The sequence below is a fragment of the Mirounga angustirostris genome, unplaced genomic scaffold, assembly GCF_029215605.1.
Source record: "Mirounga angustirostris isolate CCGP_5_RB_7025 unplaced genomic scaffold, mMirAng1.0.hap1 SCAF_4, whole genome shotgun sequence".
Classification (NCBI taxonomy): Eukaryota; Metazoa; Chordata; class Mammalia; order Carnivora; family Phocidae; genus Mirounga; species Mirounga angustirostris.
Genome location: NW_026991712.1, coordinates 61,633,004 through 61,657,686, shown reverse-complemented (window position 1 = coordinate 61,657,686; position 24,683 = coordinate 61,633,004). Strand labels below are relative to the sequence as shown.

The window sequence follows — 24,683 nt, the reverse complement described above, 5'->3', positions numbered from 1 at the left end:
CCTGCATCTCACTATCTGATCCTGACTAATCTCTCTGAAACTCCGTATTTTCATCTATAAAATGGGGATAATTTCTCTCTCCCAAGCTGATATTAAGAATAGAATGAAATAAAATATATATTAAGTACTAGCAGAACGTAGGTATGCAAGAAAAGTTTCTTGCTTAAAACGTGCTTATGTTCTGATATAATACTATTTCCACATTTTATTTTTGAAAGGATGTGGTCAAGCTGTTATTTGAGGGTATATCGAAGTTTTTTAAAAGACTCGGAGACTAAACCATGAGTTACAGTATAAAGACTCAAAAGTAAAATTTTTAGAGCTAAATTTAACCAGATTTAAGAAATAGCATGAATTATCAAAACATTAAAAGCATACTTGACAGCATTTATTAAATTATAACTTCATCATGTATATGCTTAAAAACAGCTTTAAAGGAAAAGAGAAAAAGGAAAATGGCAGCTATGAATAAAGTACCTTTGAGGTGGTAAGTAATTAAAACCTTTTTGTATTCATGGTAAATATGATTATATCACAAAAACTTGTAAGTAACTAAAAACACTATATGCTAATCCTATAGAGCAGGTATAATTTCCCCTATGTAAAAACAAAAAACAAAAAACAAAAAACAAACCTGGAGGAAATCTGAGAAAATGGGTGGCCTAATTTTTTTTATATTTTGTAAAATGTAAATGCCATGTCGGTTAGGTTACATCACGATTATCTGAAAATTAAGAGTCAACATGAGGGCGCCTGGGTGGCTCAGTTGGTTGGGCGACTGCCTTCGGCTCAGGTCATGATCCTGGAGTCCCGGGATCGAGTCCCGCATCGGGCTCCCTGCTCGGCAGGGAGTCTGCTTCTCCCTCTGACCCTCCTCCCTCTCATGCTCTCTGTATCTCATTCTCTCTGTCTCAAATAAATAAATAAAATCTTTAAAAAAAAGAGTCAACATGAAACAGAAACTGTACTTATATAAATAAAGCTTTTAAAAAGTAATTGAAAGGATTCTCTAGTCACTCTAAGAAATATATTTTTTTCTAAATAAAAATTAGAAATTTGCTTTTGAATTGAAAATTTTCTTCTCTTTGTGTGAGACAGTTCTAAATAAGCTTATTATGGGAAACCCAGGAAATTCCTTTTTAATATTTTTTAATTGAGGAAAAGTTCTAAAGTTATTTCTAAAGAAAAGAACATGAAAAAAAAAACAACTGGGCTGGGCCCTTTTCCATCCTTCAAGCAAAAGAACCCATGTTAAATAGATTTGTGTCTAAACACAAATCTCACTGCATGAATTATCTGTGAAACTTCATTTGAAGCCAAGGAGCAGCTTAATATCATTTCTATGACCTGCATTTTCCTCTTTAATTAATGTCAAATAATCATTTCTGATACACAATTTAGCAACTTCATGGACTTTCAGCATCACTGGTCGCCACAATGATATGGGCCCCCTGGCCTTACTGGGAGGGAGGGGACAGCAAACACAATGCTAAGCCTCAGTCACATCCTTACCCACACTTGGTTAGTTTGAAACTTTATTTTGAAATTACTAATCCTTTTTGTTGTTGTTCTTTACTTTTTAAGAGAACAAACTTTCACAGGCAAAGCACTACCAATATGTACTGTGTTAAGAATATTGTGTTTATGTTTATCCTAAAGCTCAACCGACCACAGACACTGAGCTAACCATCCTAGAGGAGCATGATTAAGATTCTCCATTTCTTATTCTTTTTGTTGTTCAAATGAGTCCAATAAAATTTACTTGCCATTTCTCTCCTCTGTGGGACAAGACACCTGAGGATGGTCCTCCTCAGCGCCAAGGGACACATACTCCATCTAATAATGTCTTTGATCAAAGGGAGAGAAAGAGAAAGAGAGAGAGAGAGACAGAAAACAATGCCTAAACAACATGGTTGATCAGCAATGCTTTCTGTGAAAGAGCTTGATCAACAGGGGAAAATGTGGAAGAACTTCGATCTAAAATGGAACTTGAGGGGGTACTCAGGTGGCTCGGTTGGTTAAGTGTCCGACTCTTGGTTTCAGCTCAGGTCATGATCTCAGGGTCGTGAGATCGAGCCCCACATCAGTCCTTGCGCTCAGAGCAGCGTCTGCTTGGGATTCTCTCTCTCCCTCTCCTCCGCCTCCCTACCCCGCTCCTGCCTGTGCTCGCTCTCTCTCAAATAAGTAAAATCTTTTTTTTTTTTAAAAGATTTTATTTACCAGAGAGAGAGAGAGAGCATGCGTGCACAAGCAGGGAGGGGGAGAAGCAGACTCCCCTATGAGCAAGGAGCCCGATGGCAGATGCTTAACCGACTGAGCCATCCAGGCATCCCATAAATAAAAGCTTTAAAATGGAACTTGAGAATATGAAATGGAAAATCTTGTGCATGCGCCCTCAGAAGAATGGAACTTAAGAATCAAGGGGCTGATTTCCATTAAATATCTGATTTAGAGAAGACTGAGACTTAGCTCCTAACCAATGAACATCCTCCCAAGAATCTCGCCCAATCATCAAGCCAACAAACTTACTGCCTGGGCTCTGGAGTGACTTCCCCCTCTTTGCATTCTGGCTGCACTTTCCCCCATTTGCATGTAAGAACACCCCACCTAAAACCCTCAAAAGACTAACATGTAGCTTGTTACAACAAGTGTTTCCCAAACTGCAATTCCTCTCCTATTCCCAAATAAACTCAATTTCTGGTAAAAACAAAACAAAACAAAAATATTACCAATGACAGCTTAGGTTTGAATCCCAATTTTGCCTCTAACTAGCTAATAAAAGCAGATGAGCATCACTGGGCAAGTCAACTGAACCCCTCAGTGCCTTCAGTTCCCCATACCTAAAATGATAACATAACAGCAGCTACTTAGTAAATTTCTTTTGAGGATTATGTGGATTATTATGAGAAGAGCTTAGAACACTACCTGGCACATGATAAGCACAATACACATGCTAGCAATTATAAATGATCTTTCAGTTCCAAGGACTTTCCATTCCACTCGTACTATGGTTGAAAGAGGATCTGTGTTGATAATACTTGTTTCCAGATCCATGTCTCTACACTGAAACCACACTGATGATTGTTCTATAACTAAGAAATGTACTCAAATATAAGCAAACTACACTTAATTAAACAGATGACTTACACATACACCTCTTTTATTTTTTTAAAGATTTTATTTATTTGACACAGAGAGAGGGAACACAAGCAGGAGGAGTGGGAAAGGGAGAAGCAGGCTTCCCACAGAGCAGAGAGCCTGATGTGGGACTCAATCCCAGGACCCTGGGTTCACGACCTGAGCCGAAGGCAGACGCTTGACGACTGAGCCACCGAGGCACCCCAAACATACACTTCTTAACTTATACTCATGTCCTAGTTTCTACCTGTTTGGAGTTACATCATGATTATTAATGTTTGCTAATATAATGATATTATTTAATTAATTTATTTTAAAGATTTTATTTTTCAGTGATCTCCACATCTAACATGGGGCTCAAACTCACAACCCTGAGACCAAGAATCATGTGCTTCACCAACTGAGCCAGCCAGGCACCCCTACAGTGATATTATTTTAAATAAGACAAATTTATATATACAGTAACATTGACACAGAAGTTACATGTACACATATAGGCAACTGTAATGTTAAAAATGTTCTGTGAATAAACCAACGAAAAAACAAAACATTAACTGACATGTCCGCTCTATATAATGAGAAAAAATAAAGTAGGACACTTCTAACTCAATTTTCTTCACATCTTTGACTTACATCTTTTGAGCATGTGACAAAGCTCATTTTGAGTATCTGATGGGATCAGTTAATCAAAACTTCCCATTTTTGAGATCAGAATCATTTTTCCTACTTAACTAGTTTAGCAGGCAGCAAAAAACGTCTTTGCAACTGTTACAAGACTCAAATAAAAGCAGATGAGTTGAAAGACACAGTTCTAGGGCGTCTGGGTGGCTCAGTTGGTTAAGCGACTGCCTTCGGCTCAGGTCATGATCCCGGAGTCCCGGGATCGAGTCCTGCATCGGGCTACCTGCTCAGCAGGGAGTCTGCTTCTCCCTCTCCTGCTCCCCCCTCTTGTGCTCTTTCTCTCTCTCACTCTCTCTCTAAAATAAATAAATAAAATCTTTAAAAAAAAAAAAAGAAAGACACAGTTCTATTTCACTCTATACATTATGGCCTAAGAAATAAAATTTGAATACTTTGAAAAAAAAAAGTGGTTTCGTTTCAACTTCAAATCAGAGAATTTAGACACACTCAGAACATACTTCACATTCTGACATAAAGAATTTATCCAGGGTTTAAATTGATACAACACATGCAAAGGCCAAGAACCACGTTTTGCCAAAAGGAATAGTAAACGTTTGTTTTTCCTTTTCTCTCTATATCCCTCAAGGTAACCTATATTTATCTCTGCTTCAAATCACTGTGAAAACTTTAATTACCTCATGAAACCTCAACGTGTTATATAAACAAATGATCAGGTATATTATTTTCATAACCAGCCCTTGAAATTTAGTAGGAAATAGGACCCTTAGTCAACAGTAATACGCACAGTAAAAATAATGACTTAATTAAATGAAACACTGAGTAGAAGAATCACAATAAGCCAAAGACACCAAATGTACTGGAATAAACAATAAATAAATGCCTCTTATTTTCTATCCCTAAAGTAATAGCAAAGGGTTCAGAAGGAAGTGTATAGCTCTTGGGGTGGCAGGCCTCGACTTGAGGGACATGGGCTCAAGGACTTGAGGGAAGCCACAATGGCATGTCTGTGGAGACTGTGGCTGGCACAGCGGACAGCTTTTATTTGGCTCTGAGGTTGAACAGCTTTGGTGATAAGCCACTGTGGTGTGAAAGGAGAAAGGTTTTAATCTTTTCGTTTGTTTTTATTATTCTCTCTTAAAAATAAGGAGGGAAAAATAATAAGATGGGAAATAGATAAATAGGGTGAGTGCACATTATGGTTTAAAGCAATATGCACTGGCATTTTGGATATGTTAAAATAAAAATACATTTAAAAGGTAACAGCAGTATTTTACAAAAGGTTACTTTATATTTTCAGAAGATACTTTAAAGAGAAAGTCTGAACCTGACCCTGACATATCATATAAATATGTCAGTGAAAAAGTTCAAAGAAGTAATAACTTACATGTAAGACAATAAAGATTTTATGAAATTTTGTGTGTATTTTGAGGCAGCAGCAACATTAAACATCTAATGTCTACATCACAGAAAATCTTAAGTGTTCCAAAGCACCTAGTTGCAAAGAAAAAATAAACTCTAGATTCTATTGGGTTAATCAAACAAAATCTATTATTGTATATAAATAGTGCTCATGAAACAAGCCTAATTTGTCTAACAGATGTTAAGTCAAAAGAATTTTACATTTTTATTCTATTCAAATATAATAGCATGAGTAACTACAATATAGTTTCAAAACATGTTAGTTCAAAACTATCTTCTATTTTCACACTCTGTCTTATAACCTATGAAACTAAAGTTTATTTTCTGGACTGTAATAAAACTGCCATATAAAAGGAAGAATTAGAAATCTAGATCAAATCACTTTTTTTTTTTTTGGCCAGAGAGAGAGAGCACAAGCAGAGGGAAAAGCAGTAGAGGAAGAAGCAGATTCCCCGCTGAGCAGGGAGCCTGATGCGGGACTCAGGCCCAGGACCCGGGGATCATGACCTGAGCAGAAGGCAGATGCTTAACCAACTGAGCCACCCAAGAGTCCCTAGATCAAATCACTCTTTGAATGACAAAGAATTGAAAGAAACTGAGAGATGAACTGTTTCCCTTTTGCCCCTACTCTCGCTATGCTAATTGAAGTCACCAATTCAATAATTATGACACAGTTGTTTCTTTCGAAGATATTATCTTGTAGTTTAAAGTCAAGACTTAAAAGTCTTGGGATTCATGAAAGGCACTGGTAGGTCTAAACTTCTCCATTCATCTTTCCACCAAAGTGCACCCTGGCCTATGACACTTCTGCCGTTTCAGTCCTTTTCACTTCTCAGGAAGTACAACAAAACTGTGTTCCAACTCTGCGATATTGAGAGGTAGCAAATTTCCAGACCTTTAGGTCGAGGCCAGAAAATGTCAAGTGTATGATTTTGCTTATACAATTTATGTAACTGGCACCAAAAAGTCAAAACTGTTAAAGAAAGCAATGTCCTCAAATTAATCAATTCAAAACCAATTCAAGATCTTTAAATACTTCAGAAAGAAAAAAAAAAACAGTGAAGGCAAACAATCCTATAGCTAGGATACCACAAAAATCAACCTTGCATGCAGACATAGATTTAAGAAATCCTTCAAATATGAACTATATACATTTATAGTATATGGTTAAATTCCCATTAAGCCATTATTAAGAGCTAAATACATCTTATCCTCCCTTTGCTCTTTTTGGATGGGAAGGCAAGGTGTAACTAGGATAAAAAATATATTTCCATTGACTGTAGACACCCATGAATCATTCATGAGGTAGCAAATAATGCTCAGACAACCTAATGCATGGAAGTAGGTTAAAAATCACAATTTGCAAAATTTGCTATTAACTTCTCTGACTCCTCCAGTTTATCTGAGTCTTAAGCTAGCCATAGATGGCTCAATGGAAACACCTACATCCTAAGGCCAAAGAATCACAGGGAAAAAAAAGAAAGAAAGAAAACCTACTTAATTATATGGATAATTTCATAAATAAATGCTTAATTTATCCTTTACATCTAGATATGGTAAACAGTGGAGAATAACATAAATGATTTGAGCTTCAAAAGTAAACTATGAGGGGCGCCTGGGTGGCTCAGTTGTTAAGCGTCTGCCTTCGGCTCAGGTCATGATCCCAGGGTCCTGGGATCAAGCCCAATGCTCCGCAGGAAGCCTGCTTCTTCCTCTCCCATTCCCCATGTTTGTGTTCCCTCTCTCGCTGTGTCTCTCTGTCACGTAAATATATAAAATCTTAAAAAAAAAAAAAAAAAAAGTAAACTATGAGGTGTTCGAGGGAAGCAGCCTGATTTATTTGCTATTTATCTTTAAGGAGATTCTGGCAAGGTCAACTGACTCAAATTCAACACCTACCTAGAAAATAACATGTATATCTGTCATTTTCCTTCCAAAGTGAGAGTGAATGGCATAGCTAAAAATCCTACTATCTTAAAATCAAATGCTGTGTATTCCTAAAGTTATTATGGTGGCACTTATGTGAAATTTTGCTTACTGGGGACCTTCTTAAAGCTAACAACTCTACTATCCAGATAAATAAGAGCATACAGGTTTGAACTGAAATCTAAAGGCCAACAACAACAACAACAAAGCAGGAAAACACACTTTGCTAACAATCTATAAACCACTTCTCCCTATTTCCATACAACCATCCACCCGTTGTACAGTACAGAAAACCACAGCGGAAAAATCAGAGTCCGCTCTAACTTTCTCAGAAGATTCCCACTCTGGCGCTACCTCCCCTAAGACACGTTAACTCAAAAGATTTATACAATATAGACTGGTAATACTTTTAATTTTAATGATTTCCCAAAAAACACCAGCTACACCAACAGAATTCACACTTAGGAACTTCCAATTAAAAAAAGTATTCTCGGGTGCCTGGCTGGCTCAGTGGGTTAAGTGTCTGCCTGGGGCTCAGGTCATGATCCCGGAGTCCCGGAGTCCTGGTATGAAGTCCCGCTCAGGCTCCCTGCTCCCTCCCTCTCCCTCTCTCTCTCTCTCTCTCTCACCTTCTCTCTCGAATGAATAAATAAAAAATCTTAAAAATAAAGTATTCTCACAGTAAAACGTCTCTAAACTGAAACTCAACTTTCTTATAATCTAAGAAACAGCCTTATGAATTTTATTTAAAAACATGTTTTTAAATTGCTGTCTGCAATTCTAAATTTTGCTAAATTACCTTTTTTGCTAAAATTTAAGTCAATCAGGAAAATCAGGTTCCCCGTATTTCTGGTATGTTTTTCAGCAACGCTCTACGCTTACCAACAACACTCTGCTTGTCTATACCTATAGAAATAGCAAGGATATGGTTCTAAACAGATTGCCTAGACTCTGTGATTACCTCAACCTGACTAAGCACAACACACTCAGGAGGTGTGTACCTTCCCCAGAGCACACTTTGAAAGCCTTGTGAACTCCATACAAACAAAACATTTACTTATGATATAGACAGCTTTTGGTTGTCATTGCTGGTGCCTTAACCTTTACTACCATGGATAGATTAAGACTTTTAGTAAGAAAAGACTTATAATTCATAAATCAATGCTCAGGTTTTTTTTCTTTAAAAGAAAAATCAGAAAGCCAAAATTCAGTGTGAAAACACTGAGCAAGGAAATGTGGAGTTAACCTTGTAGTAATATTTCTTTTCCAGTTTAATAAATTGGGGTATTAAAAGTGCTAGTTCCCACAGCACTTAGCATAGTCTAGAACAATATAAATAATTAATAAATATTTCCAAAAGGGAGGAGAATCAGAAGGAAACAGTCATGACCCAAAGGTAAAAGGAAGGAGGGGAGTGAGAAAGGAGAGTTAAGAGTGTTGAATGAATTTACTTTCATGGGGAAAACTAAGCCAATCTGTTTACACTAGTGTGTACATAAAAAGGGAGGAAAGTGGAATAGTAAAAATGCTTTAAAAACTGGCCTGTCATCCATTTTCCAACTGATGGCTCTGTGTCAATGACACCCACGGCAAGGCAATTTCGACCTACCAGTAAGCCTGAATTCAGCAGTCAGCCCTGCTCACCAAGAGCAGAGGAGCCTACCCAGGGAGGCTAGGGTTAGAATTCCAGCTCCCATAGTTAAATGACTGAGGGCATTTTGCCAACTGTCAAAATATCTGTTATTTTCCAGATCACAGTGCCTACCATGCTGAAATTTCAAGGAAACATCACAAAGTAGCAATACAATTAAATGTCCGCAGATTTTGCCTAAAGCAAGATATGTATACTTAAATGTTCTCAATGTTTGTTTATATTAATACTGATTTTCAGTGGATAGTACTCAAAGCCTCAGATCTGCAACTCAAATCAAGCCGCCCTGTCTTCATGGGAATATACACATCTTAGTTAAATCAGGCAGCCAATCACTCAACTCACATCTATGAATGAAGAGGGAATTCAAAACCCAACAAATATTCACTTGAAATGTACTTTTAACCACGTCATAGCCAACATGGGCATAATTTCTTTTATGTCTTGATATGCTTAATACAATTTTTAGTATTTAGTTCACAACAAAGTATATTAGTATTACAAGAAGTGTATTACACTTTATTATACTTTGGACAACTTCTCTCTCCATATATTAGCATCAAAGAGTTTAGCTCGAACTAGTGTGTGTAAACAATTCACCCACCCATCCCCCACCCTGTTCTCCCACCCCAAATCTTCTGGCATACAGAAAACAGACTTAGAAATAAATACAAAGTACATATGACTCCACACTGAGTTGAGTTTTCCATAGTGAAGGGAAAATTACATTTCAAGGCTATATTGTCAAACAGATTTATCTAATGTTTGCTCCTGTTTTCACTATCAATTCTAAGAATATTTTACTGGCCAACTTTAAAAACGCTTAAAATGTGAGACTGGAATGGAAATATTGATGTAGCTATAGATTAAAAAGCACAATTTGTCTGTTAAATAAAGTCTGTCTTTTTAATTCAAACAGAATTCCCTTTCCATATACTCAAATCTGAAATTTATGTTTATACTTATAGACACAAACCTTTTGGCAAGTGTGAGGAAATACAATTAATCTTGTTCTCAAATCAAAATTTTAAGATGTATTCAACAACACTGTCTTCAAGAACATTTTGTCCACAATATTATACATGTAAGACTCAAAATACTTTTATATAATATGTCCTCCTCAGCCCCGAAAATAAACTAAATAAAGAAAGCTGAAGTTCTGTTTGAACCAACTCTGCTCTACCTCAAAGTCATAGCACCTCATTTCTTAAAAATTAAAAATATTTTGCCAGAGATATAAATTGTTATACCTTTCAAGATAAGGGTTCTAAGTAATTCTATAGTTACTACATTTCATACAACCTATTCTAAGAAAAATGATTCATCTACCAAGCTATATATGCCACCTGTAAACAAAAATTTCTAATATTTCAAGGGATAAAGAATGCTGATTCATAGCATACACATTTATAATGGAAAAAGGAATCCAAATGGCTTTCCCCTATGTGCCTCTCCCCCGTCCTCAAAAGTGAGCACAAAATGAAAAGTGCCAGAGTGGAACTTTAGTTCCAACTTTAGTGGAGTTGTTTAGGTAGTCATTAAATTTCAAATGAGTTGTCATGTTTCACAGTTTGAAATAAAGGTTAAAAGTTAGGACCTGCTAATGAAATGGAAGCAAAATAATGTTTGACTTTTAAATTAATTTTGAAGTCCTCACATAGCAACATGATTTTCCTATAATTCACTTACTGCCACAAATATGCTTGTAGTCAGGGCTATTTAGGCATAAAATAGAGCTCAGCGGTTAAGATCAAGGTCTTTGGAGTGGCAAATTGCCACTTACTTGATATGACCTTGGAAAAGTCACTTAACCTCTCTAAGCTTCAATTTCCTTATCTGTTATTCTCAAGATAACTCAAAAGCACTTACATAATGCCTGGCACACAGTAAGAGAGCAGTAAGTAATAGCTGCTGTTATTAGTATTATCAAGAGAATCTCTGCAAGTTGCACTTATAAAATTAAATGTGAATAAGAAATAATTCATAAAATTTCACTTAAAAAAACACTAAAGGTCAGAGTTAATTCTTTCTATAAATGAAAATCATGCTGGCAGAAGAGACCAATGCCTGAAGAAAGATCAAAAAACAAAACATACCAAAAACAACAACAAACAAACAAACAAACCAAGAAACCAATAATGGCAACCAATAACTTGGAACACCTAAAGAAAACTGCCAAGGACACAAGGAAATAGGTGGTCTGCTTATTCCTATAGCTATCTTTTTTTTTTTTTAAGATTTTATTTATTTATTTGAGAGGCGCCCTCCTATAGCTTCCTTCCTTCCTTCCTTCCTTCCTTCCTTTTCTTCTTTCTTCCTTCCTTCCTTTTCTTCTTTCTTCCTTCCTTCCTTCCTTCCTTCCTTCCTTCCTTTCTTTCTTTCTTTCTTAAGTAAGCTCAATGCCCAATGTGGGGCCTGAACTCATGACCAAGAGTAGTATGCTCTACCAACTGAGCCAGCCAAGCATCCCTCCTATAGCTCTAGGATAATGAATTCAAACATCAATATAGAGGGTGGAAAAATGACCAAAAAATCTCCCCAATCTAGAAACTGAAAACTAAGTAAGGAAGTTAAATTTTGTATCCAGTGATAGGTCGTGGGAAATTTTTGACTTAGAGATTTTCAATTCTCTCACTCTCTACAAAGATATCAAAAAACATATCTAATATGGTAGCATAATCCAGTAAGGAGGTAAGAAGCTCTCACACCTGCTTCAGGTTTATCCATAACTTGATCATAAGAACCTTCTAGGGTAGTGACAAAATAAATACAGAATTGGAAGCATTACCCTCTGAATCTATCCTGATTAAGCACACTTTAGTACATAATATATGCAACACAGGTAATTTCTCAGAACATTTAAGAGCCATATACTTTAAGTACTTGATACAAATTAATTTCATATTTAGAAATAAGTATAAAAACTATTTCTAGTTTTTCTTTATAGATGCAGAGCTTGATGACTCTGAATATAAGCAAATTCTTAATATTTACTATCCAATAATTACTTTAAACAAACATTTATTCAGTCTTTCCTATACACCAGGTGCTATCCTAAAAGTCAGGGATACCGTTTTTTAGGCTAGACAAAAACAGTCTCAATGTTCACAGAGCTTGTATTTTCGAAGGGAAGACTATAAAGAAATAAGAATGTATCACATGATCATAAATATCATGATAAAAATCTATCAGGGTGGTGTGTTAAGAAGTGACTGAGAAGCTATTTCAGACTGGTTGGACAAGAAAAGCCTGCTCATTAAATTTAAAACAATTACCTCCATTTGCTGCCACAATAGATAGCAACTATTTTATTTATATATAAAAAAAAGGTAAACATTTTGCCAGGCTGTGACATTATAAATCACCTCATCTAATGGGTATGTGTAAACTCTTCCCAAATACACACAGTAAACACTGATAAACAGATAAGATCACTTTACCTTCAAATTCATTTCTAACACATTCCCACAGAATTTTTATAATAAAACAGAAATGCTGACAAATACACATTTTCTTATTTATATTTGTTTTGTTTACACATTATTTTGCTACACTATAATTTTTAAATATTTGAGTTTACTTAAAAATAAAAATATTCCAACAGAAAGGCTTAATTTTGACTTACCTGTGCCTGTACACAGTGCAGAAGATCTATAAATTTGTAGCCAAATCCAAGAGACACCTGCAATACAAACAAACAAGCAAACATGAATAAAAAGAAACAGACTCCTCTTGGACTCATTAGAGTGGATGTGATTTTTACAACCAATATACAAGTAACTAACTCATTAATAACATCTCGCCATTAAATTGCATGATAAATCAAGAAGTAGACTTGCTGCATGACTTCTATTTGGTTAAAAAAACGTAAAATATGTAAGGCCGCATTTCATTGTGAATGATGGATGAGGTGTCTAGTCTACAATTTTGAGTTCCCACCGTAATTCTTACTACACTTTCTTGCAGCTGCTTAGGTCTCATCAGGAGCACTGGAAGCTGAGAAGCAGCAGAGACCTGAGATCCATATGTCCAGACTGCCCCCCTAGGAGCAGCCCAGCGCCCAGCACACAGTAACACAGTGCACAGTAAATGTTTGCTGAGTAAACAAATAAATAAAATTCACATCGCAATCTTTTTTTTTTTTTTAAGATTTTATTTATTTATTTGACAGAGAGAGACACAGCGAGAGAGGGAACACAAGCAGGGGGAGTGGGAGAGGGAGAAGCAGGCTTCCCGCAGAGCAGGGAGCCCGATGCAGGACTCGATCCCAGGACCCCGGGACCATGACCTGAGCCGAAGGCAGTCGCTTAACCAACTGAGCCACCCAGGCGCCCCACATCGCAATCTTAATTTGTTGTGATTTATAGTTTACCTGCAAGGAATCAAAAGGCTTGAAACTACTGAAATAAAAATCTAAGTCATAATTGTATAAAGAAGTTCAAAAGTGACTGAATAATTTATCTCAAAAAAAAAAATCTCGAGTAAAATGATGCAAAAATGATGCCATATAAAAATATACGACAATCTTAACAATTTGTAAGAGCAAATGTAGATAGGGCACCTGGGTGGCTCAGTCGTTAAGCGTCTGCCTTCGGCTCAGGTCATGATCCCAGAGTCCTGGGATCGAGTCCCACATCGGGCTCCCTGCTCAGCAGGAGGCCTGCTTCTCCCTCTCTCACTCTCCCTGCTTGTGTTCCTGCTCTCGCTATCTCTCTGTCAAATAAATAAATAAAAATCTTAAAAAAAAAAAAAAAAAAGAGCAAATGTAGATAAGGAAGAAATGAACATTTTCAATCACGAGGGGAGCTGCTCACCAAATTTCTTCTGGGCATATGTCTTTGAGAACAAAGAATTTAACTCCAAAGGACCCTGCAGCATTTTTCTGACCCACAGGAGAATCACTTCCACTGCACTAAAGAAGTTTGTTTCTAAGATGTACAGTGAGGAATACAAACAAGTATGTGCTTATGCTATTGTCTGTGTATTAATGTTTACTACTTTAATCTAAAGAGGTCAAAAGGGGAGGGAAATAGAAAAAATTCCATCTTGAGTTTTACCAGGACCTGCTCGATCTGGAGATCATCAAATGTAATGAAATGCAGCTAGGGTATTAGTTAGTGATGATTCATGAAAAACAAAAGAAAATCTGTATGCAAATAAGAAGTTATCACAGTAAGTAAAACGAATGGATTCTCCTCAAGTGGCAGTCAGTGAGTAGTGTGCAATAAACTGTTATGTAATAGGAGTCATCAATTCTTTGTGGCTCTACTGGGGTAAATTTATTCATTATGCTAGCCTACTTAAGCCTATTATAATTCTATACCAACAACTAATTCGCTCAAGGACATCACACTATGCCACAATCAAGAGCTAAAAGTTGTGATTATTAGTAGGAGTGATGATATTAAACTATTACTGCTTGATCTATATTATTCAGTACGTTTTCACTAACATGCTAAGATAATATGAGGAGAAAGTGCCAATGCACTCTGCTCCCCGAACTCTCTCTCTAAAATAAGTAAATAAATCTTAAAAAAAGAAAAGAAAAGAAACGAAAAAGAAGGCAGCACCAAACAGTGGAAAAACCTCGTAGGGTTAAGTCATCAGACAGACCAGTTTTCAAAACTGGCTTTATCATATAAATACTGCTGCTGATAATATTACTCTATTGTTAGCAGCAGCTTAGGTATGCGACCTAGGAAGTGTTATTGTGGACTCAAATATAAAATGAGGATAATAACGTCCTGTTTGCAGCACCTTGGAAGTATTCAATGAGATGATTACATAAAGCACCTGGTGCACAGTAGGTGTTACAATTATCCTACCAAGTATGATCCTGCTAAGCGCTGCTGGCTCTGACAGGTAACTCAGTGAAATGATGAAAAAACAGAAGTTTCAGGAGCACCTGGGTGGCTCAGTCGGTTAAGCCGCTGCCCTCAGCTCAGGTCATGATCCCGGGGTCCTGGGATGGAGCCCCGCATCGGGCTCCCTGCTCAGCGGGAAGCCTGCTTCTCCCTCTCCCTCTGCCTGCCTCTCTGCCTACTTGTTCTCTCTCTCTGTCAAATAAATGAATAAAATCTTTAAAACAAAAAAACCCAGAAGCTTCAGGGCTGTCCTACCCAAAGGAGAACCGATTTTCCCTGGAATGTCCTAATGGTTTTATCTGCCCATAACCCTCCAGAGACACGTAAACATGGAAACAACTGGGAAATTTCTGAACCAGGGCTACCTTAAAACTACATCAAAAGTTGAAAAAAAAACTACCTAATTTCAAATCTTACCGTAAAGTTACAATCAAAACAGTGGGGTATTAGCGTAAGGATAAACAATAGAAGAGAACACAGTCCAGAAACAGTCCCACACATTTATATCAATTCATATTCAACAAAGGTCACAAGGTAATTTAATGAGAAAAAGACAGTCTTTTCAATAAATGCCAAAAACTTAGACGCATGGAAAGGGAAAAAGAACCTCGACCTTTACCTTGTACCATGTACAAAAAATTAACTAAAAATGGATAGGACCACAGACCTAAAAGTAAGAACTAAACTACAAAACTTGTAGAAGAAGATTCCTCGAGAAAATTATTGTGGATTAGAAGAAAAAACTTTAGATATTACACCAAAGGCATAAAATAAAAATAAAGACCATAAAAGAAAAAAAAACCTGACAAACTGAACTCCATTAAAATGAAAATGTCTGCTCTTCAAAAGACATAATTTAAAAATGAAAACACAAGCTACAGATGGGGAGAAAATATTGGCAAAATAATTACCTGATAAAGCATGTGCATTTAAAATACATAAAGAGCTAAATAATAAGGATGCCCATCTATAATATATAAAGGACTTCAATAACTCAATAATAAAACAATTCAACTTTTTAAAATGGGCAAAATATTTAAAGATTTTTAAATATATTATATATATCATAAAAGATACACAATGGGGGGGGCGCCTGGGTGTCTCGGTCCAGTTAAGCATCGGACTCTTGATTTCGGCTCAGGTGGTCTCAGGGTTGTGAGTTTGGGCGTGGAGCCTGCTTAGGATTTTCTCTCTCTCTCCCTCTCAAAAAAAAAAAAAGGAAGATACACAATGGGAAAAGTACACACAAAAGTACTAGACATCATTAGTCACCAGAAAAACAGAAATTAAAACCAAAATAAAATATGCTAGACATGCAATAAAACATACAGTGTTGATAAGGACAGGAAGAAACTAGAACCTTCACAAGACATCCCTTGCTGGTAGGAAAGCACAATGGTACGGCCATTTTGGGAAAGAGTTTGGAAGTTTCTCAACACATAAGCCAACAATTTCACACCAAGGTGTGTTTTCACTTCTCTTGGGGACAGATGACATTCAAGCAGTTGTGTAAGGATGATCTTAGCAGTTATGTTTAGAACAGCTGGAAAGTGCAAACAACTCAACTGTTTATCTTTGGAGAACGGATTTTGTAGAATGTAGTACATCATGCAATGGAATACCACTCAACAACAAGGAATGAATTACTCATGGATGCAACAACATGAACCTTAAAAACATGTGCTAAATGAAAGAAGCCAGACACAAAGATAACATATTATATAATTCCATTAATTTGAAATTTCTAGAAAAAGTAAAACTACAGAGGAAAAAACAGGTTAGTGCTGTCCTGAGTTAGAGAACAGAAGTGGGGAATGCCTGAAAATGGACACAAGATAACTTTTTGGGCTGACAGACTTGTTCTAAAACTAGATCGTGCGTGATGCTAAAGAAAGATGTATAAGAAACACAAGACACACATAACTGTGTACATTTACTAAAACTCATCCTATAATACACTTAAAATGGGTGCATTTCATGGTATGCAAATTATACCTCAATTTCTTCAATGCTAAAAAAATCATAAATGATTTTTAAAAACATACCTCTATGTACCTGCCCTTTCTTCCTATGTGATAGTTATGATTACTGTGTCAGTTAAGGGATGTAAGGGACAAAGGCAGTTCTAGTAGCAAATGGTGTAAACATCTGACAAGAAGAGCATCAATTTGGCTGCACGAATTACACATCATGACTGTGAGGCAAAAAAATCAGGACTGAGCCCACATCACACAGAAAAAGATTGCTGACAGCATTAAAGCTATAGACTGATGATTTTTCAAAAGGTAACAGAGGGTTAGAAGAAGATATGCTCAAAAAAAATTTTTTTTTTAACCAAAGGGTTAGACACAGAGCCAGAGGAAGCAAAGCAAGCTAGGAAGAAAATGAAGTGACACCCACAATACCAGCGAAAAGAGCACTTTATGCCTACCGGAATGAGAGAAGAACCGTATTTTGCTGTTTTGGTTTACCAGCATCACCATCATCATCATCACCAATAGCGACGATTTATGAAATGCTTCTGGCAGAGAGCTTTATAACTGTTATTCATTTTAATCTTCCTAACAACCCTATGAGGTAGGTATTGCTACTATACCTCCAGTTTGTAGATCACAGAAACTTAACTGACAAGTGAAGCACTCTGTCCAAGGTCACAGAGCTAATGTAGTGGTACTATGAGAATTTGTTTTCTTTTTCTTAAAAACACAAAAACTCTCAAATAACACAAAACATACCTTTAACTCTCAGCATGTTTCAAATTATATTACATCAAGAGGAAAGTCATACTCTCAAGACTTAACTGTGAGAACTATTTCAGATTATTAAACAGGACACTGTATTTTTTATTTGATCTATATTACATACATTTTATATAATATAAAAAGGTATCCTCAAGTATAGCTTCCATATTTTAATAAAATATTAAATATTAAACAGTATTATATTAAATATTTAAAACCGTATTATAAAATATTGTAATATTAAGACCCCAAATTTGATGTGCTGCAAAAGTCTTAATAATATAATGTATAAAGAATGTGGACTATATAAGGTAAAATTCCCCCTTTCCCAATTATTAAGTTGATGATGCTAAAAGTAACATCTAGACCACTGAAGAAGAACTTATAAGTTAACTGATTAACTTCTATATATACTTCAGACAGCTTATGTTTTCTTTGTTAAAAGTCTCTACCTCCACTGCAGACAATGACTAATGAAACTCTTTAACAAATAATTTTCATTTTCCAAAGTTGTTTTTAAGAAGGTCAACAGTATCATCTCAAGACCCCCTTAAAACAACATTTAGCTCATAACCTACGTATAAACATTAATTAACCTTGTAATTATTCTTTCCAACTACTCATTCTGCGTATTATACATAGAACTTAAGGTTCTTAAACTTGACGTTTTGCTTAGAGAAATCTTCAGTTTTCTAGAACTGGTGCTTAAAATTACTGAAGTCCAATCTTAAGATGTTCTTTTGTTACTTTAATTCAGTTTAACAAAATGCTTTAAGTACAGTAATCACAAGTTAAAACAAGTAGAGATTTAGATTTATAATTGAATAACTTCTATACTAAATGTAAACAAAGGTTCTAAATAGGTATATAGAAAAGGATATATCATCAGTTTAAAAATTACTAAGCTACAGGCAGGTGCACATATATAATTGGTCCATATGATATAGTGGAAAAAAACCTATCCATCAAATTCATAAATCTCAAATGATCATTCCTCTCATTTTTGTCTCTCACAATGGTCAGAGCCAAATACAATAAAGCAACTATCACAAAACAGTAACTCTTCAACGAATAGTATTCTTGCTCAGAGACAGACTTATAAGAAAAATTAATTTCATTCATGTAGATGAATGTACATGGCTCACATTTGGAAAAGAACTAAAGATATTAAATTTGGAGTCACTAGGGGCGCAGGGGTAAAAAATAATTTGTGGCGTGACTAACCTGAATATAGCATTTAAATCCAAAGAAATGATTAAAATTTCTTAGGGAGAAGAGAGAGGCAGAAGGAAGACCAGCAAAGACAAATACTACAGAGTCCAAGAGGAGATAGTTCCAAGAAGACAGCTCTCAATGCTACTGAGAATTACAGTTTCTACTTGATTTGGCAAGCAGAATGTGCTGATGACCTTCCTAAGAACAGTTTCACTGGAATGACAAATATATAAAGTGGACTAGAGAAGCTGAAAGTATTGACAAATGAATAGGATATAAGGATCTGGACACAGCATGTGCAAATGATTACTATCATTATTACCTTATGCTAAAATTAATCTTCCCCTCTAGACTGTGAGCTTCTTGAGGGCAAGGGTAAGGTTTTATCCCCCTTCGATTAAGGAAACAACCTGCTGCTGGATTAGTGAATTTTAAACAACATTCCTGCAGAAGTCCTGGGGCTTTAATTAGGGAGCTCAGCCCCAAAATTCACACAATAGTATAGTCTTTAATGGAATTACAGGAGAGAATAGAAAAAAATAAGTTAATGAGCAGAAATTAATCTTTCTTAAACAAAGATAAAAGGCTCAGAGATGACTCCTGACCAAGACTAGAGCATGCCAACCCAACAACCAATCAGTCTTCCCAAAATAAAAGGCCCCAACACACAAGGAGTAGAATTTTAATTGTTTTTCTCCCAGTAATGCAGATAATCTTTGCCTGTAATGTTTCCTTTCATTCTCCTTAAAATGAGAATGGCTACCGAAGCCTACTGTGTATACCAGAATAGTAGAGGATTTCCATATATTATCAGTTTATCTTTCACAACAAACCAGTCTGAGAGGAAATGTCTACCTTCCTTAATAAAATATATACCCTGCAAATATCAACAGTAGAGGAAAGAAATCCACTTAGGGAGAGGAAATAGGACTGTGAACTCTTCTCAGAAACTTACCTTCTCCTGAGGTTTTCCTCCCTAATTAATGCCGCAATGACCACTCTCACCAATACGAAATAAGCCTACAAGCCTTCCCTAATATCCCTGATGACAATGCAGACAAGCCTGTGTAAAACTTACCTCAGTACCATTGGGTAACAAGAGGTAAGCAACTGAACCAAAAGCAACACTGAAACTATAATCTGCCTACACAGGACAGGGACACAGTCTCTACCCCCAATACCTAAGAATAATTTCAAAAACCAGCCTCACCAGGACCAGCACAAACTTTCTGTCCCCCTTCTGGGTTTTTGTTTTCTCAAGATGGGCCCCTTTCCCCAAATGACTGTCACTGTCAGTTCCTAAAGGGAGACCACACCTTTCAACAGCATATGACCATATTAAGTTAATCATCATTTCAACACAATAAAAGCAATATTCATTAACTCCCCCCACCCCCACACACGCAGTATGAAGGAGGATAGCAGTCTTCTTAAAAAGATGTTCTGTAACATCCATTTTATAACCAGGAAAAGGTAACACAATTTCTCTAAAGTCACAGGACGTGTGATGGAGCTGGGTGTCAACCCCATGTCCACCTGACTCCAGGCACTAAGTTCTTACTACTCTGATTGCCTGCTAGGCAGCACCAATCTGTCAAAAAATAAATAAATAAAAGCAGAGGAAAAAGTAGCCAGCAAGCCCTAAATAAATGGTATTTTTCAAAAGTTGAAAACAGTTCACATGTATGTACAATATACGCTTATGGCTGTAATTTTATGTCACAGATAAATTTTTAGAAGTAGAATTACATTTTTATATAAGATAATTAAATGCAGCAATATTTTACAGAGTTCCAGAAAGAATATGGTATTCCAAAAATGAGCACCAGAGTACTAAGAAAAAAGCTATATGCAGCTTAGTATGTTGGAAAATGGAGAGCTTATCCGTGGAGTACAGTTAGTACCTAGTCAAATGTTTATTGTCTGTCTGTAGAATCTCACTGAGTCAACCCATGGATCCAACTGTCATTCAGAAGAAATATTACCAAAAAAGATATTTCATCAGAAATTTGTTTTATTGTGTGGGCCTATATAGTTTCCCATTTTGTTAAAAAATTTAAAATGCAATCTTCCATTTTACTACATGTGTAGGTTCTGACAAAAACACTGAAGAATACTGGAGAAAATAGGATCCTATACCATTTTGAATAAAAATTTAGCTCTGGAAGAAACTTGAAAATAACTACTCAGTTTCAATGATGGGAAACTGAGCTTCAAAGAGATTAGTACGTCTACTGACAACAGCAGTACTTCACTCCATCATCCTCTGACTGAAGTTTTTATGAACCCCAAAACAAACACTAAAGACACTGGTCTTCCCATCATATCTTAACTAACTGCTATGGAAATCATCATCAAATATATGTCAACCTTTGCATCACAGAAGGGCATTATGTACACTAAAAGGTGTGAGAGGTTTGTAACTTAGTTGTGGATCTAGAACATGTAGAGAAAACATCTAACAATACAAATATATAACTAAAACTTCAAAGATCTGGAAATGAGCTTTCTAACACCCAAAATATACAGAATAACGAGGAGAACTACCTTTTGTTTAAGTATCAGGTACTAGTTGCTGTGACACAAACTTTACCAGCATTATTTTTACTATTTCCCAAAAGTAGGTTTCATCTACATGGCATCTATCAATCCCATTTTGCAGGTGAGGAGGCTAAAAGTCAGAGAAGTGATTTGCTGAAGTTAAAGCAAGAGGAGAAGCAGTAGTGGAATCCAGGGACTTGTGAATACAAGCCCTCCGCTTCTCCCTGTTGTGTTTTCCAGCACAGCTCCTCCTGCCGGGCGCTACTCCTCTGCACTCTGGCTCCGCCCACCACCTCTCCAACCCCCCCCCCCCGAGAAAAAACAGGTTGGTTAGTCAAGAAGATGCATTCTAACATCCAGCTATTACAAAACAGCCACAAGTATCATTCACCCAACAAATCCACTGAGTACAACCTGGTGAGTCGCCCCAAGATTATTCAATTATTGGCCTGTTATGCCTATATAAGCAAAGAAAATGGAAGAAATACTGATAGTGTAGGCTAAAAGACAGGCGTGAAGAAAAAAATTTTAAGAGTTGTGACAAAAAGAGAACTTTATCCAACACAAGGAACTAAATTTAAAAAGAAAAGAAAACAATTCTAAAACCTAAGGTGGAAGAGCTAGGAAAAGAACATGCAGTGGCTGACGTTTCCCTCCATCTGGGAGTCTCCAAGTCCAAGGGCATATACACATGTCCACAAAATTTTCTAATATCCTATCTTCCTTTCAATGACAATCCAAAATTACTTATATGGATATGCTACACCCAGCGGGTGACCATTATCATCACTGATAACTCGCTGCCACTGCATTTCAGTACCTGCATTTAGGCTTACAACTGGAGCACACACTAGTAGTATTCTAATGTCTTTCTTATCAAGTCTTGAGGGACAAAGTTTCCTATTAGTTTAAGGAAAGAAAAATAATGGGGGCGATCTGGAGTATCTTTTTTTTTAAAAAAAGATCTTATTTATTTATTTGACAGAGAAAGAGAGAACACAAGCAAGGGAAGGGGCAGGCAGAGGGAGAGGGAGAAGCAGGCTCCCCACTGAGCAAGGAGCCCCATGTGGGACTCGATCCCGGGACCCTGAGATCATGACCTAAGCCGAAGGCAGACGCTTAAGACTGAGCCACCCAGGCGCCCCTGATCTGGAGTATCTTCACACAGCTAATAGTATATAGGCTGAGCTCAACGGAACCTGAGCTCAGCAGATTGTGAACAGCAATTCTGTTAGGACCAGACATCATCACATGGTGGCGTTAATTTAAACCTTACTTTGTTGTATAGGTCCTAATGAAACTAAAATCTTTCTGCACTGAAAAAGAATCCAGTAACACATACTAAAATGGGTGTTTCTCAGAAGGACCATTATACCAGTCAATTCCCCCATTATTTACATAATAAATATGGCTACGAAATGTACATTTAAAAAATCCTTCAGGTACAGTTTTGTTTTGTTTTTTTTAATTCTGCTGACAGATCAAAATAAGGCCCCTACCAGAGTGGTTCCTAAAATATCTGAGTGTAGCTCAGGAACAAAGTTTTTCTAGGTTTAAACCTAAATGAGAAAAAAATGTAGAGCTTTATTTTTCTATAAAGCTAAATTCTATTAAATTTGAGGATTCTCCTTTATTATTAGATTGAATTAGATTGAAATGGTATTGTAGCTGTCATTTTATTTTTTTCATGTAATGACTTGACAAAATTCAAAATTTGACAATCCTGTGTCAGTTCCCTAAATTTTGGGGGACATTTTTAATAATACATAAAATCAAAATCTCTAGGTACCACTGGCCCATCTATTATGAAATGGTGTATTTCTACACACGTGTGTGCACAAGCTCACACACACACACACAGATATACAAATATAGGTACTTCCTTCTGGCACCATGGGGAAAATCCATTTTGAGCATGAACTCCCAACCAAAAAGTTCTTGCTTCTACCCAAAGAAATTTTTTTTTTAAAGATTTTATTTATTTCAGAGAGAGAGAGACAGCGAGAACAGAAACACAAGCAAGGGGAGTGGGACAGGGAGAAGCAGGCCTCCCGCCGAGCAGGGAGCCCGATGTGGGGCTCGATCCCAGGACCCCGGGATCATGACCTGAGCCGAAGGCAGACACTTAACGACTGAGCCACCCAGGCGCCCTACCCAAAGAAAATTTTAACGCTCCTCCTTCGCACAGGTCTAGGACAAAGAGCACTCCAGGCAGTCAAGCCACAACACAATGTGGAGATGGGGAGAAAGGAGCTATCATCAGGTCCCTAAGTACTTAACAGTGGACATTCTGTTGAACATCCTAAATAAAACCACAGCCTAATAAGGTTAATAGTAACAATGGCAAGTAATACATAAAGAATAGAAACTGTGGAAGACTCATGACAGCAATAAACTCTTAGCCACTCCTCTCACTGAGAAATGAAATATAACTGCCCTCCCTTGACAATGGGGGTGCCTTAGGGATTGGCCTGACCAACAGACGGTGGCAGAAGTGATATTCTGGGACTTCTGAGCTTTGAACCCGCAGCCTAGGACTTTGGAACCCTTTATCCCAGAGTCTGATTACCTTGAAACCACCATACTCTGAGAAAGCCCAACCTAGCCATGTGAAGAGGCCCTATGAAAAAGATATGCTCAGTCGGCCCCCAATCGTGCCAGCTCCTAACAGTTCCAGGTCATATCAGCTGAGACCCCACACATCATGGAACAGAAACAAGCCATCCCTGCTATGCTCTGTCCAAATTCTTAACCCACAGAATTATGAGATATAATAATTTAAGCAATAGATAACTAGAATAAAAACCAACAGCTTTTCATAAATAGTAATAAAGACTTTTTAAAGCAAAAAGAAAATGTCTCAGGAAGACTAGCTGGAAACCAGAATGGTATCAAACACAAAAGAGAATTATGGTGCATAAATAAATATAAATCCATTTATTCACTTATCCAACAAATATTTAAAATACCAGGACCTATAAATGGGGATATAAAGAGGCTCTGGAGGTGTTTAAAAAAAAAAAGCTCTGACTTCAAGGAACTTACAGACTAGAAAGTATTATGTATAATAGTGTCTTCTTGTATACCTTTTAATGTTTTTCACAAAAATAACATAATCAACAATTCAGATCAAACCAATATGCAGACCAATCTCATAGAGTGACTCAGGATTTGAGTTCCTCTATGAGAAGGAAGTGAAGATTGAATCAAAATCCCACAAATGGTCATTTGCAGTTTGCAGTATCTAAGCATGCCTTAGTTAACTATAGTATATAACAAAATGTTTGGATTCTCATTTCAGACTATAAATTCAAGGCGAGCGTAACTAATCCTTTTTATTTTTTCTTCATAAAGTATCAGGTTAAAGAACCTTTTAGGGATATTATTACAAATATTCCAAGCAGACCTTTTCTATTTTATTGCAGTCGAGATTCGGGGACCCAGAATGGGCAAAGCAAGTAAGGTCAGTAGTAGTAAGTTGTTGTTTTAACAAGATTTATTTCTGTCTAGGTGTGCTACAGTTTAAACAAACACACTTACTATTCC

The 24,683-nt window shown here is 36.7% G+C and overlaps 1 protein-coding gene across 12 annotated transcripts in view; it reads right to left on the bottom strand.

Moving 5' to 3' along the window:
* The window catches only part of NCOA2 (nuclear receptor coactivator 2), a 290,419-nt gene that overhangs the window by 179,930 nt on the left and 85,806 nt on the right, over positions 1-24,683 (bottom strand). For all 12 annotated transcript variants that reach the window (XM_064588232.1, XM_064588229.1, XM_054512572.2 and 9 more), the window contains exon 2: positions 12,402-12,458. The gene's annotated coding sequence lies outside the window, so the exon portion shown is untranslated. The remainder of the gene's footprint in view (positions 1-12,401; positions 12,459-24,683) is intronic.